General features: G+C 37.9%; 1 pseudogene; it reads left to right on the plus strand.

The window, feature by feature from the left end:
* The first annotated feature begins 2,490 nt into the window (after nt 1–2,490).
* Nucleotides 2,491–3,365, plus strand: LOC130543649 (vomeronasal type-1 receptor 90-like; annotated as a pseudogene).
* The last annotated feature ends 3,532 nt before the right edge of the window (nt 3,366–6,897 follow it).

Here is a 6,897-nt window from a genome sequence, read left to right on the forward strand (position 1 = left end):
TTAAAGCAAAGCTTGTATTCACGGGAATTACACATGAGAATTTTATAATTTTCATTTTATTTTATACCATTCTTTTAAAATGTTATCCTTTAAACATTATTATATATCTAATTCGTGTTATTCTTTTAAAATGTTATCAGTATCTATTTCAATACAGGAAACGATTTATAGGAAATATGTATATTTCATAAGTACATAAAAGACATTAAAGACCACTTAGGGCTGTGTGCTTAATGATATCATCATGACTGTAAAACTCAGAGACAGCTGGAAAATTAGATTAATATTTTTCTGTTATTTCTTCTGGGCATATCACAGGAGTAAACTCTAATTTGCTGAATGTGTGATTGGAGAAAATTGTATCACTTTATTTGTTCAATACTTTGGAGAAAGATACACACACACACACACACACACACACACACACAATGGAATATTACTCAGCCATCAAAAATGAAATCTTACCATTTGCAACAACATGTATGGAACTAGAGGGTATTATGCTAAGAGAAATAAGTCGATCAGAGAAAGACAATTATCATTTGATTTCACTCATATGTGGAATTTAAGAAACAAAACAGAGGATCAAAGGAGAAGGAGGGGAAAAATAAAATAAGACGAAATCAGAGAAGGAGAAAAAGCATAAAAGACTCTTAACTATAGGAAACAAACTGAGGGTTGTGGGAGGGAAGGTGGGTGGGGAGATGGGGTAACTGGGTGATGGACATTAAGGAGGGCATGTGATGTAATGAGCAGTGGGTGTAAGATGCACCTGATGAATCACTAAACTCTACCTCTGAAACTAATAGTACACTCTATGTTAATTAATTAAATTAAAAAAAATAAATAGATGTGGAGGGGATAGAACAAAAAAAGAGAAAGATTAACTTTTTCTAATGCTATTAATGAATTTCTGTTTTATAAAATCAAAAATTCCCAAAGGATCTAAAACAAGTGCCCATCTTAGATGTGACTTTTTAAATGCTATCTTATGTTGATAGCAACTACACATAATAGAAGTACTTGTCGAGTACCTGTGAAAATATCTGAGCCTTACATTCTTGATTTATAGATGACAAATCTGTGAAAATATGTGTCTAGATCCATTTTACAATGTTATGTACCTCATATTTCTAAGGCTTGAATTAAAGTAAATACTTGCATTGCACAGGGAAAATATTCCTTGAATAGGGCCATCACCTAGCTCTCTAGTATAAATTTTATTACATTTGGTCCTCATGAGATACCAGTGGTTACTTGAAAGAGAACTGCATGCTTGAACTTCTGTGGAGAAACAGCTTTCAGGGTGGGGTGGATACCAGTCTTCTGATTAAAACCTTTCAAGAAAATGACCCGGAATCTATTTAAATTGCTGTTATGTTTCCTACCCTGGTACCATGTGCCAAAGAATAGAAAGAAAAGAATTCTGGGAATGTGTTCCTGAAAATGATTGAAACTTGATTCCGCTCACTTAAAAGTGCCCCCCCACCTCTGGCATAATAATGAAAATACACATAAGATGTGAAATTGTCTTGGGGGATTCTGAGAAAAGAGTAAAATTCCACCAATGTCCTATGAACATAGTTTGTTAAAACGATGTACTATTTTGGTAATTGTTTCTCCTCTCTCTCTAGGCAGGGACAGAGCTAGGGAATTAATAAAGAATTGCATCAATTCTCCTAAGCCACACATATGAGGAACTGAATAATAATAAAAATAATAGCTAACATCTCTATAGCAATCCCTATGCATCAGGCACTTGTCTATGTTTGATATATTGACTTAATCTGTTTCTTCTCATAATATCTTTAGGATATAGGTACTGTAGTTATCCTTGTTTTACATGCAAGATAACTGAAGCTCAGATGTGTTAAAGTGGCTGATCAGGGTCACACCTGCACCAAACATCAGATCATACATTTACGTTCAAGCTGCTGACTTTACGACCATTCTTACCAACATTTAGTCTTTATATATGGAAACTATTTGGTCTGGAAATAAATCAGAATCAGAATAAAGACAGTGGTGAACTAATGTAACTGTGTGCATGGTTATCTCATTGACTCCTTTTGCTTGGAAGGGCCCGATTTCCACGTTCAGGCAATTCCCCTCACTGTAATTCTACAAGAGTTATAGAGCTCTTACTATATAGCCAGCATTTTTATGAGGTTTCTGTAGGTACAAAGGCAAATTGGCTATTTTTACTGTAGGGGAAAACTCAGGTACTATGTGAGCCCAGCAACGGAATACACAATCCAGTGAAGACTGGGAAGTGACAAAACTAGGGAAATACAGGGGATGGCTTTCAGGAGGATGTTCGAGTGGTCTTGTGCACTAAAGTGTAGGAAGCAGCACACTGGAATTACTCCAGCTATTTTGAGAACGGCAATAGTGCTGGTTGAACTGATGATGTTGTTCATATTTGTGATAAAGAGGTTTTCTTGAGCTTCTCCTCAGGCATCTACTACATGCTTATTTTCCACCATAAACATGAATAAAAATAACAAACATTCCAGTTTTATTGACATAAGGAATGTCTTTTTCTCCAAAGTTGAAATTGGGATCATAGTCAACACCATTCTTCTTGTCTTCCACATCAACACCCTGTTTCTTGAGCACAGGCCTAAGCCAACTGACCTGATCATTGGTCACTTGGCCCTAATCCATATAGGCATGCTACTAACCATAGGATTCATGGCTACAGACATCTTGGGACCCCAAAAAATTGGGGGTGACATAAAATGTAAATCTGTTATCTATTTGTACAGATTGACGAGGGGCCTATTTTTTGTACTACCTGCCTGTTGAGTGTCACCCAGGCCTTCACCCTGAGTCCCAAAAGGTCCTACCTGGTAAAGTTTGAACATAAATCATCACATCAAAACATACACTGCATTCTCTTCCTATGGGTCTTTAACATGGCCATTAGTGGTCATTTCCTAATGTCCACTCTTGCCACCCCCCAATGTGACCTCAGCCCATCTATTTGTCCCTGAATCCTGCTCACTTTATCCCATGAGTTACTTCCTTCGGTACATATATTTTGCACTGGTGATATTCCAAGAAGTCTTCCTGATGGAGCTCATGGCCCTCTCAAGTGAGATTCCTTTGTACCAGCATCTTCATAGCACCAATCTTTCTCCAAAAGCGTCCTCAGAAAAAAAGGCCACCAAGACTAATGAGTTTCTTTGTAGTCATGTACATTTTAGACTGTATTGTCTCCTCTTCTTCAAGAATGTTCTGGAACAATGACCCTGTGTGTCTGTGTGTCCAAATGTTTGTGGGAAATGGCTATGCCACCATCAGTCCTAATCAGCACCAAGAAACAAATAATCAAGCTCTTAAAATCCATGTGGGTGGAATGACAATAAATGTGTAATTATTCTGTGACAGTTAATGCCTTTAAAAGATGATCCGAGGCACTGAATTCAAAACAATTAATCATAGTCTAAAGGGTGTGCTCCCTGGGTTATTTGAAATATAAGGACTTAGGCTTTTTCTGTTAAGTCTGTTTATTTTGGTATACATGGCTCACAACTACATAGTAGATCATTTAACAATACACCTATATGACATAATTCAGGGGTTTCATTTGAATCTCATTCACAGGAATTGGACCCCTAACCCAGTAATGAACTTTGAAGTGATAGGAAGGAGATCAGTGATTATCGGCAGGTGGAGGACAGGGACAAGAAAAGCAGAAGCAAGATTTACAAAAGGACATAAGGAATGCTGGGGGGTGATGTGATATTTTCATGACATGTATATATGTGGAAAAGAACCCATTTGTATGCTTCAAGTAGGTATAGTTTGTTATAGATCAGCTAATTCAAGTAAGTTGTTAAAAAAGTGAAAGAGAGAGAACACAAAACCTAGATGACCAATCTGAAGACTTTAATAACATATTAAAATAACGCATGTGTATGTGTGTGTCTATAGGTGTGCACAGAATATATCTGTATGAGAGAATTTTAAATAGTGAGCATGTACAAGGTCAGAGAAATCTCCACATATTTCATAGTAAGTCTTGCAGTCTTAATGATCCAGACATAATTTATAATATCAGCAAATAACAGCAAAATGCTTACATATAAGAATTATTTATCTCCTTGCAAATGTATAAATCCTTATGTAAAACCTAGAGACTATATATATATATATATTTAAATGAATTTAGGTACAAAGAAGCAGAATAGAATATGAATTCAAATCTTTAATTGTATACATCAGATTTAGAAACCAGGAAGTCAATAATTTTAACTACTGTTATATCTCTTCAGTAATGTGAAGATTATAATATCAAATTCTGGTGTTACTTCATTTTTTTAAGATTTTTCAATTTAATTTTTAAAAAATTTACTCATTTGAGAGAGAAAGAGAGAGCCAGAGCCAGAGTTGGGGGAAGGGGCAGAGGGGGAGGGAGAAGCAAGCTCCCCACAGGGAACCCGATGCGGGTCTCAATCCCAGGACCCTGGGATCATGACCTGAGTCAAGGGCAGATGCTTAACCGACTGAGTCTCCCAGGCACCGCATGGTGTTATTTCATTTTAAAAAATGTAATCAAAACATTAAAATTATTATTTTTCCTGTAACATAATATCGTAAGCAACACAGAACGAACATGTCACAAAGTCAAGATTATGGACAACATACTTTTTTCTTCCAATACACTGTCTGTGTGAAGAGTCTGAAAATCACATTCCTGACACATGTAACATGACTACTGTTCCTGTAGGTGATAAGATGGGCTAGTCAGTATGAATACCTCTTGCTTTAAACTGTGCATAAATTAAGGCAAATGTTCCTTTAAATACCTACTGGCATCTGCTAAAATAAATGTAATCCCAGGGTCCAAATATGAAGGATGATCTCAGACCAGGATATTAAGCGAGATGAAAGCCTGTGCTGGTCTTGAGACATCGAGTGATAACCTGGATAACGGGTTTTTGCCTGCTCTGCCAGGGCGGGGCACAGGCCTGGGGTCCGTAACAGGTGGGAAGTTGATATTGAGAGACAATGGAAAGCAGGCCCATTAAGAAAAGTGACAGGCAGTCGTGGGACCATGAAGCAGCCCTTCTCTGCCTTACATCTGGTACCGATGAGAGTTCCTCCAAGTCCACTTGGATTGCAAATATAACAAATGTGTTATTCAGAACATCCAGTGTTAACGCTCCAGAGCAGGGAGGAAGCAAATGAAAATTCATTCTCAGAAAATTCCCTGGATTAAACTCAGCTATCCATGGGCACAAAATCTAAAGTTGCAGCGCCCTTCAATAGGTGAATGAATAAAGATGTGGTTCATGTATACAATGGAATATGACTCAGCCATCAGAAAGGATGAATACCTACCATTTGTATTGACACAGATGGAACTGGAAGGGATTATGCTAAGTGAAATAAGTCAAGCAGAGAAAGACAATTATCATATGGTTTCACACATATGTGGAATAGAAGGAATAGCACGGAAGACCACAGGGGAAGGGAGGGAAAACTGAAGGGGAAGAAATCGGAGGGAGACAAACCATGAGAGGCTCTGGACGCCAGGAAACAAACTGAGGGTTACAGAAGGGATGGGGGTGAGGGGATGGGATAACTGGGTGATGGGTATTAATGAGGGCACATGTTATGATGAGCACTGGGTTTTATACAACTAATGAATCGCTGAACACTACATCAAAAACTGATGATGTACTATATGCTGGCTAATTGAACATAATAAAAAATATATGTGTATATCTATATAAAAAAATAAAGTTGCACAGCGTTCCAAAACCTAATTTCAATAGAAATTGAAGAGGAAAGAACTAGGTCTCCAATACTGAAGATATTGACAAACATTAAAGAAATTTAAAACGGGACTTAACCAGATTCCCAGACCTGGGAAGACCACCTCCCCACACCTCCCCCCTCCAGAGTTCTCCTGCTTCCCAGTCTGGCCCTTTTCCTCTTTTCCTTAAAATATAAAAAAGTCTTCCATTATCCAAAAAAACCTTCTCTTGAACAAACAGTTCATCTAGCTATCCTACATCTCCTTTCCCTTTATCTGCCAAATTTCTTCAATATAAGGTGTTTTTTTTAAAGGGGCTTAAAACATGAACAAAGATAAAAGGACAATAAAAGTAAAAACGGGGGCGCCTGGGTGGCACAGCGGTTAAGCGTCTGCCTTCGGCTCAGGGCGTGATCCCGGCGTTCTGGGATCGAGCCCCACATCAGGCTCTTCCGCTATGAGCCTGCTTCTTCCTCTCCCACTCCCCCTGCTTGTGTTCCCTCTCTCACTGGCTGTCTCTATCTCTGTCAAATAAATAAATAAAATCTTTAAAAAAAAAAGTAAAAACGAAGTAAAAGTCTCATAAAAGTAAATATACAAATTCTAGATATAAAATGAAAATTTTTAATAGTGATATTAAAACTCATGCATAAGTTCTCCTTTTGCCATGGTGGGACCCTTCACTGATTACAGTTAATATATTTGGACAAAATATTTTTTAAAAAACCACTGAGGACCCAAACGTAAACAAAAATAGGTCAGTCCCGTGAGCCAAAAGCTGGAGATACATTTTGCAAAGAGGATGGTTTCCCATTTCTTTTTTATAATGCATTTTTTCTTTCTCATGAAATGGCATGGAGGAGGCAGTAGAAGTCATGCTCTTTCGACCAGAAGAAACAAGGAAAGGAGCCCTTGGGGGATAGAGGGTGTGAGAGGGAGAGCCAGAAATGAGACAACCAGAGAAGGGGTTCTTCAGTTCTATACCTTTCCTTGCAAGGGTCTCATCGTAACCCCTGAACATGTTTGGGGAAGACTCAAACCAATACAGCAGAGATTTAGCCACCGGGCACAGAAGACAAAACAGAATTTACAGACTGAAACTGACCAACCAGGTTGATTGTCTTCTAAAA

Source organism: Ursus arctos, unplaced genomic scaffold (genome assembly GCF_023065955.2).
Source record: "Ursus arctos isolate Adak ecotype North America unplaced genomic scaffold, UrsArc2.0 scaffold_14, whole genome shotgun sequence".
NCBI lineage: Eukaryota > Metazoa > Chordata > Mammalia > Carnivora > Ursidae > Ursus > Ursus arctos.